General features: G+C 45.9%; 1 pseudogene; it reads left to right on the top strand.

The window, feature by feature from the left end:
* The first annotated feature begins 12885 nt into the window (after positions 1–12885).
* LOC134947890 (5S ribosomal RNA) lies at positions 12886–13004 on the top strand (annotated as a pseudogene).
* Positions 13005–13394: the final 390 nt, after the last annotated feature.

Here is a 13394-nt window from a genome sequence, read left to right as displayed (position 1 = left end):
CTGGCCCATCTAGGAGTGGCACTGCAGTGTCAGGCAGGATGGCACTTCAAAAAAACTGTCCCCAAACAGCACATGATGCAAAGAAATAAGAGGCGAACCAAGGTCGCTGTGTGACTAAGCTAAGCGACCCAAGTGGCCGACACAAACACCTGGCCCATCTAGGAGTGGCACTGCAGTGTCAGGCAGGATGGCACTTCAAAAAAATAGTCCCCAAACAGCACATGATGCAAAGAAAAAAAGAGGCGCACCAAGGTCGCTGTGTGACTAAGCTAAGCGACCCAAGTGGCCGACACAAACACCTGGCCCATATAGGAGTGGCACTGCAGTGTCAGGCAGGATGGCACTTCAAAAAAATTGTCCCCAAACAGCACATGATGCAAAGAAAAAAAGAGGCACACCAAGGTCGCTGTGTGACTAAGCTAAGCGACCCAAGTGGCCGACACAAACACCTGGCCCATCTAGGAGTGGCACTGCAGTGTCAGGCAGGATGGCACTTCAAAAAAATTGTCCCCAAACAGCACATGATGCAAAGAAAAAAAGAGGCGCACCAAGGTCGCTGGATGGCTAAGCTAAGCGACACAAGTGACCGACACAAACATCTGGCCCATCTAGGAGTGGCACTGCAGTGTCAGGCAGGATGGCACTTCAAAAAAATTGTCCCCAAACAGCACATGATGCAAAGAAAAAAAGAGGCGCACCAAGGTCGCTGTGTGACTAAGCTAAGCTACCCAAGTGACCGACACAAACACCTGGCCTATCTAGGAGTGGCACTGCAGTGTCAGGCAGGATGGCACTTCAAAAAATTGTCCCCAAACAGCACATGATGCAAAGAATAAAAGAGGTGCACCAAGGTCGCTGTGTGACTAAGCTAAGCGACCCAAGTGGCCGACACAAACACCTGGCCCATCTAGGAGTGGCACTGCAGTGTCAGGCAGGATGGCACTTAAAAAAAATTGTCCCCAAACAGCACATGATGCAAAGAAAAAAAGAGGCGCACCAAGGTCGCTGTGTGACTAAGCTAAGCGACCCAAGTGGCCGACACAAACACCTGGCCCATCTAGGAGTGGCACTGCAGTGTCAGGCAGGATGGCACTTCAAATAAATAGTCCCAAAACAGCACATGATGCAAAGAAAAAAAAGAGGTGCACCAAGGTTGCTGTGTGACTAAGCTAAGCGACCCAAGTGGCCGACACAAACACCTGGCCCATCTAGGAGTGGCACTGCAGTGTCAGGCAGGATGGCACTTCAAAAAAATTGTCCCCAAACAGTACATGATGCAAAGAAAAATGAAAGAAAAAAGAGGTGCAAGATGGAATTGTCCTTGGGCCCTCCCACCCACCCTTATGTTGTATAAACAGGACATGCACACTTTAATGAACCCATCATTTCAGCGACAGGGTCTGCCACACGACTGTTACTGAAATGACTGGTTGGTTTAGGCCCCCACCAAAAAAAGAAGCAATCAATCTCTCCTTGCACAAACTGGCTCTACAGAGGCAAGATGTCCACCTCATCATCATCCTCCGATTCCTCACCCCTTTCACTGTGTACATCCCCCTCCTCACAGATTATTAATTCGTCCCCACTGGAATCCACCATCTCAGGTCCCTGTGTACTTTCTGGAGGCAATTGCTGCTGGTGAATGTCTCCACGGAGGAATTGATTATAATTAGTTTTGATGAACATCATCTTCTCCACATTTTCTGGAAGTAACCTCGTACGCCGATTGCTGACAAGGGGAGCGGCTGCACTAAACACTCTTTCGGAGTACACACTGGAGGGAGGGCAACTTAGGTAGAATAAAACCAGTTTGTGCAAGGGCCTCCAAATTGCCTCTTTTTCCTGCCAGTATACGTACGGACTGTCTGACGTGCCTACTTGGATGCGGTCACTCATATAATCCTCCACCATTCTTTCAATGGTGAGAGAATCGTATGCAGTGACAGTAGATGACATGTCAGTAATCGTTGGCAGGTCCTTCAGTCCGGACCAGATGTCAGCACTCGCCCCAGACTGCCCTGTCTCACCACCAGCGGGTGGGCTCGGAATTCTTAGCCTTTTCCTCGCACCCCCAGTTGCGGGAGAATGTGAAGGAGGAGATGTTGACGGGTCACGTTCCGCTTGACTTGACAATTTTCTCACCAGCAGGTCTTTGAACCTCTGCAGACTTGTGTCTGCCGGAAAGAGAGATACAACGTAGGTTTTAAATCTAGGATCGAGCACGGTGGCCAAAATGTAGTGCTCTAATTTCAACAGATTGACCACCTGTGAATCCTGGTTAAGCGAATTAAGGGCTCCATCCACAAGTCCCACATGCCTAGCGGAATCTCTCTGTTTTAGCTCCTCCTTCAATGTCTCCAGCTTCTTCTGCAAAAGCCTGATGAGGGGAATGACCTGACTCAGGCTGGCAGTGTCTGAACTGACTTCACGTGTGGCAAGTTCAAAGGGTTGCAGAACCATGCGCAACGTTGAAATCATTCTCCACTGCACTTGAGTCAGGTGCATTCCCCCTCCTTTGCCTATATCGTGGGCAGATGTATAGGCTTGAATGGCCTTTTGCTGCTCCTCCATCCTCTGAAGCATATAGAGGGTTGAATTCCACCTCGTTACCACCTCTTGCTTCAGATGATGGCAGGGCAGGTTCAGGAATGTTTGGTGGTGCTCCAGTCTTCGGCACGCGGTGGCTGAATGCCGAAAGTGGCCCGCAATTCTTCGGGCCACCGACAGCATCTATTGCACGCCCCTGTCGTTTTTTAAATAATTCTGCACCACCAAATTCAATGTATGTGCAAAACATGGGACGTGCTGGAATTTGCCCAGATGTAATGCACGCACAATATTGGTGGCATTGTCCGATGTCACAAATCCCCAGGAGAGTCCAATTTGGGTAAGCCATTCTGCGATGATGTTCCTCAGTTTCCGTAAGAGGTTGTCAGCTGTGTGCCTCTTCTGGAAAGCGGTGATACAAGGCGTAGCCTGCCTAGGAACGAGTTGGCGTTTGCGAGATGCTGCTACTGGTGCCGCCGCTGCTGTTCTTGCTGCGGGAGGCAATACATCTACCCAGTGGGCTGTCACAGTCATATAGTCCTGAGTCTGCCCTGCTCCACTTGTCCACATGTCTGTGGTTAAGTGGACATTGGGTACAACTGCATTTTTTAGGACACTGGTGACTCTTTTTCTGAGGTCTGTGTACATTTTCGGTATCGCCTGCCTAGAGAAATGGAACCTAGATGGTATTGGGTACCGGGGACACAGTACCTCAATCAAGTATCTAGTTGCCTCTGAATTAACAGTTGATACCGGAACCACGTTTCTCACCGCCCAGACTGCCAAGGCCTGAGTTATCCGCTTTGCAGCAGGATGACTGCTGTGATATTTCATCTTCCTCGCAAAGGACTGTTGGACAGTCAATTGCTTACTGGAAGTAGTACAAGTGGTCTTCCGACTTCCCCTCTGGGATGACGGTCGACTCCCAGCAGCAACAACAGCAGCGCCAGCAGCAGTAGGCGTTACACTCAAGGATGCATCGGAGGAATCCCAGGCAGGAGAGGACTCGTCATACTTGCCAGTGACATGGCCTGCAGGACTATTGGCTTTCCTGTGTAAGGTGGAAATTGACACTGAGGGAGCTGGTGGTGTGGTTTGCAGGAGCTTGGTTACAAGAGGAAGGGATTTAGTTGTCAGTGGACTGCTTCCGCTGTCATCCAAAGTTTTTGAACTTGTCACTGACTTCTGATGAATGCGGTCCAGGTGACGTATAAGGGAGGATGTTCCTAGGTGGTTAACGTCCTTATCCCTACTTATTACAGCTTGACAAAGGCAACACACGGCTTGACACCTGTTGTCCGCATTTGTGTTGAAATAATTCCACACCGAAGAGCTGATTTTTTTTGTATTTTGACCAGGCATGTCAATAGCCATATTCGTCCCACGGACAACAGGTGTCTCCCCGGGTGCCTGACTTAAACAAACCACCTCACCATCAGAATCCTCCTTGTCAATTTCCTCCCCAGCGCCAGCAACACCCATATCCTCATCCTGGTGTACTTCAACAGTGACATCTTCAATTTGACTATCAGGATCTGGACTGCGGGTGCTCCTTCCAGCACTAGCAGGGGGCGTGCAAATGGTGGAAGGCGCAAGCTCTTCCCGTCCAGTGTTGGGAAGGTCAGGCATCGCAACCGACACAATTGGACTCTCCTTGGGGATTTGTGATTTAGAAGAACGCACAGTTCTTTGCTGTGCTTTTGCCAGCTTAAGTCTTTTCATTTTTCTAGCGAGAGGATGAGTGCTTCCATCCTCATGTGAATCTGTACCACTAGCCATGAACATAGGCCAGGGCCTCAGCCGTTCCTTGCCACTCCGTGTCGTAAATGGCAAATTGGCAAGTTTACGCTGCTCATCAGACGCTTTCAATTTAGATTTTTGGGTCATTTTACTGAACTTTTGTTTTTTGGATTTTACATGATCTCTACTATGACATTGGGCATCGGCCTTGGCAGACGATGTTGATGGCATTTCATCGTCTCGGCCATGACTAGTGGCAGCAGCTTCAGCACAAGGTGGAAGTGGATCTTGATCTTTCCCTATTTTAACCTCCACATTTTTGTTCTCCATTTTTTAATGTGTGGAATTATATGCCAGTATCAATAGCAATGGCCTACTACTATATAAACTGTGCACAAATGAAATGCACTACAGGTATGGATGGATAGTATACTTGACGACACAGAGGTAGGTACAGCAGTGGCCTACTGTACCGTACTGCTATATATTATATACTGGTGGTCAGCAAACTGTGCAAAACTGAAATGCACCACAGGTATGGATGGATAGTATACTTGACGACACAGAGGTAGGTACAGCAGTGGCCTACTGTACCGTACTGCTATATATTATATACTGGTGGTCAGCAAACTGTGCAAAACTGAAATGCACCACAGGTATGGATGGATAGTATACTTGACGACACAGAGGTAGGTACAGCAGTGGCCTACTGTACCGTACTGCTATATATTATATACTGGTGGTCAGCAAACTTTCCAAAACTGAAATGCACCACAGGTATGGATGGATAGTATACTTGACGACACAGAGGTAGGTACAGCAGTGGCCTACTGTACCGTAATGCTATATATTATATACTGGTGGTCAGCAAACTGTGCAAAAATGAAATGCACCACAGGTATGGATGGATAGTATACTTGACGACACAGAGGTAGGTACAGCAGTGGCCTACTGTACCGTAATGCTACAGATGTAGCCACCTTTGTCTTGACCGATTCTCCGCCTCGACGTCCATTTAGTCACGCTAAGGCGATAGCTGAGTTTAATCACAGGCAGGCGCGTTGAGGCGATCTAGATACTCAGCATGCATTACACATCTCCACCACTGGGTGGCTAATGCTCCACTAATCCTGTACTTTCGATCGTACAGTATAGCGGCGGATTGATCTACCTTTACCTGTACAGCTCTGGCAATTGGTCAGTGACGACTGTAATGTTAATACTGTAGGCGTAACGGGAAGCGGTGGAAAAAGATGGTGACCTACTGTAGAGTACTGTATGTGTATGGAGACGCAACTACTTGTGTAAAAGGAAGAATGTACAGTACAATGTATAAACACCGTGCTTTTAAAATACATGAGTGTCTGAGCTCCCTAAGGCATAATGGGAATGGAGGGCTAGCAGGAGGCGGTGGAAAATACCGTGCTTTACAAATGCGAGTGTCCGAGTCCTCTAAGGCATAAACCAACACCAATGGGGTGGGGGCCGGGCGCTGTTTGCAGTACTTTTACACATGAAATTGGGAATCTCTCATGAGGCATCGTGGGCTAGGGGTGAAGGCTCCCACCTCCCACGCTGAGGGTCCAGGGTTCGAGACCTGATGTGCCTTCTTTTTTTTTAATTGTAATAATACACTGTATTATTTTATTTTCATTGTAAGACAGTCAATGGAAAGGTGCACACAAGTTACATATAAATCAGATTACATCTGCAGGAGCGATTCTTTACGCTAAATGCAACTACACAGCGGCAATGAGTAGAAATGAGTGTATTCTAACGCAACAAATTGAGCAAAACAGTACAGTAGATCTTCGGCGTTTGTGTATTGCACAGGACCTGAATTCCCTCCCTGTCTACTGCATGATCTGTGCAAGCTCCCAGGGGGGAAGGGCGATGGAGGTAGGGGGAGACGATGGAAAATACCGTGCCTTTGAAATGCAATTATATGAGCGTCCGAGTCCCCTACGGCATAAATCAACACCAATGGGAAGGAAGTGCCAACCTTTTTTTTTATGTGTTCCCGTGACATTCACTTTAATATTTTTTTTTCTCTCTAATACATCCAATGGAAGGATGCACACAAGTTTCATATAAATCAGAGTAGATCTGCAGGAGCAATTCTTTACGCTAAATGCATCTACACAGCGGTAATGAGTAGAAATGAGTGTATTCTGAGTGAGCAAAACAGTACAGTAGATCTTCGGCGTTTGTGTATAGCACAGGACCTGAATTCCCTCCCTGTCCACTGCATGATCTGTGCAGGCTCCCAGGGGGGAAGGGCGATGGGCTAGCAGGAGGCTACAGGGGACTCAGACTCATACAGTACTTGCATTTCAAAAGCACAGTATTTTCCACCGCCTCCCGCTTGCCCATCGCCCTTCCCCCCTGGGATCCTGCACAGGTCATGCAGTAGACAGGGAGGGAGTTATTCACATAAACTATGGCAAAGCTGTAGGAGCAGTTGTACTGTTTAGGGTCTATGCACCATATGGTATACATACAATTCTGTAGCAGAGCAGACTCAATTGAAATGGCTACCGCCTGTGACTCCTCGCCCAATGGAGGCCCTCGGCTATGGAGCAAGTAACAGCACAGATTTGGTAGGTCACGGGGCAATGCTGAAGGAGCGTCAGAATCCCCTAGCTAAAATACACAGGGGTGATAGGGATAAGTGAGGTCTTTGCGCATAACGATACACCGCAAAGTTCCCCATGGTTTTGATTATGCCTTTTCTTTGAACACTGTATTTTCCACTGCCTCACCCTACCCCCATCCCACTTTCCCCTTCCCCCCCTGGGAGCCTGCAAAGTACATGCAGTAGACAGGGAGGGAGTTCCGATCAGGTTACAAGACATGTGCAACAGTATACTACTGTATGTAGGAAAATCCACCGCCCACTCTGATTTATGTGAAACCTGTGTGCACCCGTCCATTGAATGTATAACAAAGAAAAATAATAATAATAATAATAAAGTGAATGTTACAGGAACACATTAAAAAAAGGTTGGCACTTCCTTCCCATTGGTGTTGGTTTATGCCTTAGGGGACTCGGACGTTAATACTTGTATTTCAAAAGCACAGTGTTTTCCACCGCCTCTCCCTACCCCCATCGCCCTTCCCCCCTGGGAGCCTGCACAGGTCATGCAGTGGACAGGGAGGGAGTTCAGGTCAGGTACAATACACAAATGCTGACGATCTACAGTACTGTGTTGCTCAGTTAGTTGCGTCGGAATACACTAATTTATACTCATTACCGCTGTGTATTTGTATATAGCGGAATGAATCGCTGCTGCAGATTTACTTTGATTTATGTGAAACCTGTGTGCACCCTTTCATTGAATGTACAACAAAGAAAAAAAATAATAAAGTGAATGTCACGGGAACATAGAAAAAAAAAGGTTGTCACTTTGTGACTCTCAGCATGGGAGGTGGGAGCCTTCATCACTAGGTTGGTATGGAAGGGGAGACAATTAGCTACCGGAGGGTACCAACCCCAAGTTTCTGTGACCCCCACAAGGCTCATGGCAAGCGTCGGAACCTATGGTGGGTCTGAATTAACGGTCCCATTATAGTCTATGGGAAAATGGGTCCACTTTGCGTACTGATATCTCTAGTTCTGGGTGTACCAGAGACTCAGGACTTGTACCATACAAAAGAGGAGACTCTTGGCTTTCGGGCAGACCAACCACTAGTTTATGTGACACTGGGAAGGGAAACGGGAAGCAACCGTGTTTCGGGTCCCCTCCAGTTGTCCGCCTAGCTTGCACAGGATACAGGGTTTCTGGCTAGATAGGAAATACTGTACAGAAATGCTAAGCATGGTAATTTGACATCCAGGAACATAGGGAGGAGTTTTTATCTCACTCCATTATACTTAGAAAAATTACACTTGCCACTGTACGTTACAAGCTGTTTGTGCTAATTAGTACACTAGTAGAACATACTGTACAGAGATACTAAGGACAGTGATTTGGCATCCACGAACTTAGGGAGGAGCTTTTATCTCTCTCCATTGTAATCTTTCTAAGTATAATGGAGAGAGATAAAAGCTCCTCCCTAAATTCCTGGGTGCCAAATTACCGTCTTTAGTATCTCTGTATAGTATTTTCTATTAGGGTACTAATTAGCACGGACAGCTTGTAAAGTACAGCGGCAAGTTTAATCTTTCTATGTAAAATGGAGAGAGATAAAAGCTCCTCTGGAAGTTCCCTGATCGGAACTCCCTCCCTGTCTACTGCATGTACTTTGCAGGCTCCCAGGGGGGAAGGGGAAAGTGGGATGGGGGTAGGGCGAGGCAGTGGAAAATACCGTGTTCAAAGAAAAGGCATAATCAAAACCATGGGGTACTTTGCGGTGTATCGTTATGTGCATTGACCTCGCTTATCCCTATCACCCCTGTGTATTTTAGCTAGGGATTTCTGACGCTCCTTCAGCATTGCCTCAAATCTGTGCTGTTACTTGCTCCATAGCCGAGTGCCTCCATGGAGCTAGGAGTCACATTTCAATTGAGTTTGCCCTGCTATAGAATTGTATGTGTACCGTAAAGTGCATAGAACCTTGACAGTAGAAACTCTCCTGCAGCTTTGCCCTGCTTTATGTAAAACTTGTGTTTTGTCAGTTTGCCATGCGATCGAGCCCGGTGTAACGTAATGTGCATAGACCTCACTTATCTCTATCGCCCCTGTGTATTTTGGCTAGGGGATTGTGACGCTCCTTCAGCATTGCCCCGTAGCCTGCAAAATCTGTGCTGTTATTTGCTCCATAGCTGAGTGCCTCCTAGGAGCTAGGAGTCACAGGCGGTAGCCATTCAATTGAGTCTGCCCTGCTATAGAATTGTCTGTGTACCGTACGGTGCATAGAACCTTTACAGTAGAAACTCTCCTGCAGCTTTGCCCTGCTTTATGTAAAACTTGTGTTTTGTCAGTTTGCTATGCGATCGAGCCCGGTGCAACGTAATCTGCATAGACCTCGCTTATCTCTATCGCCCCTGTGTATTTTGGCTAGGGGATTGTGACGCTCCTTCAGCATTGCCCCGTAGCCATCGCTGCCTGCCACGAGGTGGGGGTTCAGGGGTAATGGTCATTTTGCCAGTGTGCTATGCGATTGAGTCCGGTGTACCGTAATGTGCAGACCTAGCTTATCCCTTTCGCCCCTGTGTATTTTAGCTAGGGGATTGTGACGCTCCTTCAGCATTGCCCCATGCACAAGGGTTCAGGGGCGGTGGCCATTTTGCCAGTGTGCTATGCGATTGAGTCCGGTGTACCATAATGTGCATAGACCTCGCTTATTCCTATCGCCCCTGTGTATTTTAGCTAGGGGATTGTGACGCTCCTTCAGCATTGCCCCATAGCCTGTAAAATCTGGACTGTTACTTGCTCCGTAGCCTAGGGCCTCTGTGGGGCAAGGAGTCACAGGTGGTAGCCATTTCTATTGAGTCTGCCCAGCTACAGAATTGTATGTGTACTGTACGGTGCATAGAACCTTAACAGTAGAACCGCTCATGCAGCTTTGCCCTGGTTTATGTGAATAAAAAATAATAATAAAGTGTCTGAAAAAAACTAACATGCATTTGTACTTTAGGAATCGAACTCAGGACTCTGAGTATAGGAAGCGGAACACTTCACCACTTCGCCACAGACAGATGAATAAATCCATTGGTTTTGATTATGCTGTAATGACTACGGGATTAGGACGCTAACATACTGTACAAAATTCCTAATCTCAAGAGGCAATAGTGAACTTCTAACACGTCCATTTGCGACAGTGTACACTACTGGTTTTATGTTGTTTTGTCTGCGGGACTTGGACGCTCACATATTCATAAAGTACTGTAGATTGATCATATACTGTATGCTGTACTATCTGTGTCTGTATCGTATATACTGTATTAAATAATGCAGCGTAATGAGTATTTACTGTATGCAGCGTAATGAGACGCCTTAGTAAAGTAGTCCTTATTATATATTTCAGTATTGTATTTTACGGGAGACCACACGCATGCTCAGTGGTGATTGTAAAAAGCGACATCTGGTGGCTGATCGCAGGTATTACACGTAAAGGTAACTCCAAACGCTCTGTCTGCCTCCGTGCGATTAGGTACGCCTCTCTGTGACTAGGCACGCCTCCCTACGCTGCGTATGCTCGATCGGGACAAACGCCTCAGCCAGTCAAGATAAAGGTGGCTACATCTGTATATATTATATACTGGTGGTCAGCAAACTGTGCAAAAATGAAATGCACCACAGGTATGGATGGATAGTATACTTGACGACACAGAGGTAGGTACTGCAGTGGCCTACTGTACCGTACTGCTATATATTATATACTGGTGGTCAGCAAACTGTGCAAAACTGAAATGCACCACAGGTATGGATAGATAGTATACTTGACGACACAGAGGTAGGTACAGCAGTGGCCTACTGTACCATAATGCTATATATTATATACTGGTGGTCAGCAAACTGTGCAAAACTGAAATGCACCACAGGTATGGATGGATAGTATACTTGACGACACAGAGGTAGGTACAGCAGTGGCCTACTGTACCGTAATGCTATATATTATATACTGGTGGTCAGCAAACTGTGCAAAACTGAAATGCACCACAGGTATGGATGGATAGTATACTTGATGACACAGAGGTAGGTACAGCAGTGGCCTACTGTACCGTAATGCTATATATTATATACTGGTGGTCAGCAAACTGCAAAACTGAAATGCACCACAGGTATGGATGGATAGTATACTTGACGACACAGAGGTAAGTACAGCAGTGGCCTACTGTACCGTACTGCTATATATTATATACTGGTGGTCAGCAAACTGTGCAAAACTGAAATGCACCACAGGTATGGATGGATAGTATACTTGACGACACAGAGGTAGGGACAGCAGTGGCCTACTGTACCGTACTGCTATATATTATATACTGGTGGTCAGCAAACTGTGCAAAACTGAAATGCACCACAGGTATGGATGGATAGTATACTTGACGACACAGAGGTAGGTACAGCAGTGGCCTTCTGTACCGTATTCCTATATATTATATACTGGTGGTCAGCAAAATTATGCACTGTACTCCTACTATATACTGTCTACAATGCAGCACAGATATGGAGTGTTTTTCAGGCAGACAACGTATACTGGTGGTCACTGGTCAGCAAAACTCTGTACTGTACTCCTCCGATATAATATTATACTGGTGGTCCCCAGTCCCCACAATAAAGCAGCACACTGAGCACAGATATGGAGTGTTTTTCAGGCAGACAACGTACACTGGTGGTCACTGTCAGCAAAACTCTGCACTGTACTCCTGCTATATTATACAGCTGCTCCCCAGTCCCCACAATTAAGCACTGTGAGCACAGATATATGCAGCACACTGAGCACAGATATGGAGCTTTTTTTTCAGGCAGAGAACGGATAAAACTGGTGGTCACTGATCAGCAAAACTCTGCACTATACTCCTCCTATTTTATACAGCTGCTCCCCAGTCCTCCCCACAATTAAGCAATAAAGCACAATCAAGTTCAACAATAAACGGAGAGGACGCCAGCCACGTCCTCTCCCTAACATTTCCAATGCATGAGTGAAAATGGCGGCAACGCGCGGCTGTTTATATAGAATCCGAATCTCGCGAGAATCTGACAGCGGGATGATGACGTTCGGGCGCGCTCGGGTTAACCGAGCCATACGAGAGAATCCGAGTATGCCTCGGACCCGTGTAAAATGGGTGAAGTTCGGGGGGGTTCGGTTTCCGAGGAACCGAACCCGCTCATCACTAGATGCAATACATCCGGCGAGGGTATTTATGCAATTTTCATCTTCCACCAGGGGGAATCCTATCATTTTGTTCAATTTTATCAAATCAACTTCTTTATATATTGAATTAAACAGTATCTACTGGGAACATTCACTGTGATAATAACACCCTGTAAACAGTATTTGCTTGGAATACTCACTGTGAAATCACTACCTTATAAACATTGGGGAAAATTGTGTTTCCTCCCATGAAAGCTGGTATATCCCTAGGATTGCTGAATTATCTTTGAACAGTGACTCTGTTAAAATGTGATATAACCACAGGATATCTACTTTTGGGAACTAATACTCATTGGAATATTGTGTGCTTTTTCATCACACTAAATTATATACACCCAGTGTTGGGGATTAATCTCAGTTAGACTATCATATTTTTTTGTGTGTCCCTCATTGCACTGAATCTTATGCATCTAGTACTGGGGATTAATCCCTGTTAGACTATCATATCTGTGCTTTTTCTTCGCACTGAATTATATACACCCAGTATTGGGGATTAAGCTCAGTTAGACTATCATATTTTTTTGTGTGTCCCTCATTGCACTGAATCTTATGCATCTAGTACTGGGGATTAATCCCTGTTAGACTATCATATCCATTTACTATACTCACATGACTGCCTGATCTCTTTTGCTCACAGTAACATAGCAATCAGCACAAATGGGGCTCAATGCTCTGCCCTTATACCAACAATAATTCAGGCATTTATGATGTGTTTAATATAAGATGTGTATGAGTACCCGCACACTGTAATTGACTGCACAGCCTGGAGATTTATCCACCTACGGTCAAACCGCACGGAGTATGCCCAATCTCGTCTGATCTTGGAAGCCATACACTGCAGGGCCTGGTAAGTACCCGGTTGGGAGACCACCAGGGAATACTAGGTACCGTAGGTACTTTATTCTCCAGTTATTTGTGTCCTTCCAACTTTCTGTGCAGATCCAGGTATTCAATTTCTACTCTCATTTAATTGTGCTAGTCTGACATGCTATAGCTGAACCCAACGGAGTTACCCTATTCCCAATAAATTTATCTTAATTAAGGAAATCTCTAGGCCATTAAGGGAATTAACAAAATTTCGCGCACCTAATTCGTATCGCCTAAAATTGCAGCATTCATGCTTTGATTAATTATTTATCTATATTTACCTTCTCCCCCTCCTTTTAAGTATATCTCACAAAAGTTAAGTATTAATGTATTCATTTTTTCAAAACTCATCATTTTATTAATTTTTTTCATAAGTGTGCCCTGGAAAAGATATATAGCTACCTTTGTCTTTTTGCTCT

This window comes from Pseudophryne corroboree, chromosome 1 (assembly GCF_028390025.1).
Source record: "Pseudophryne corroboree isolate aPseCor3 chromosome 1, aPseCor3.hap2, whole genome shotgun sequence".
NCBI classification, from domain to species: Eukaryota; Metazoa; Chordata; class Amphibia; order Anura; family Myobatrachidae; genus Pseudophryne; species Pseudophryne corroboree.
Note: the sequence above shows the minus strand (reverse complement) of the source record. Positions and strands in the feature narration are given on the sequence as shown.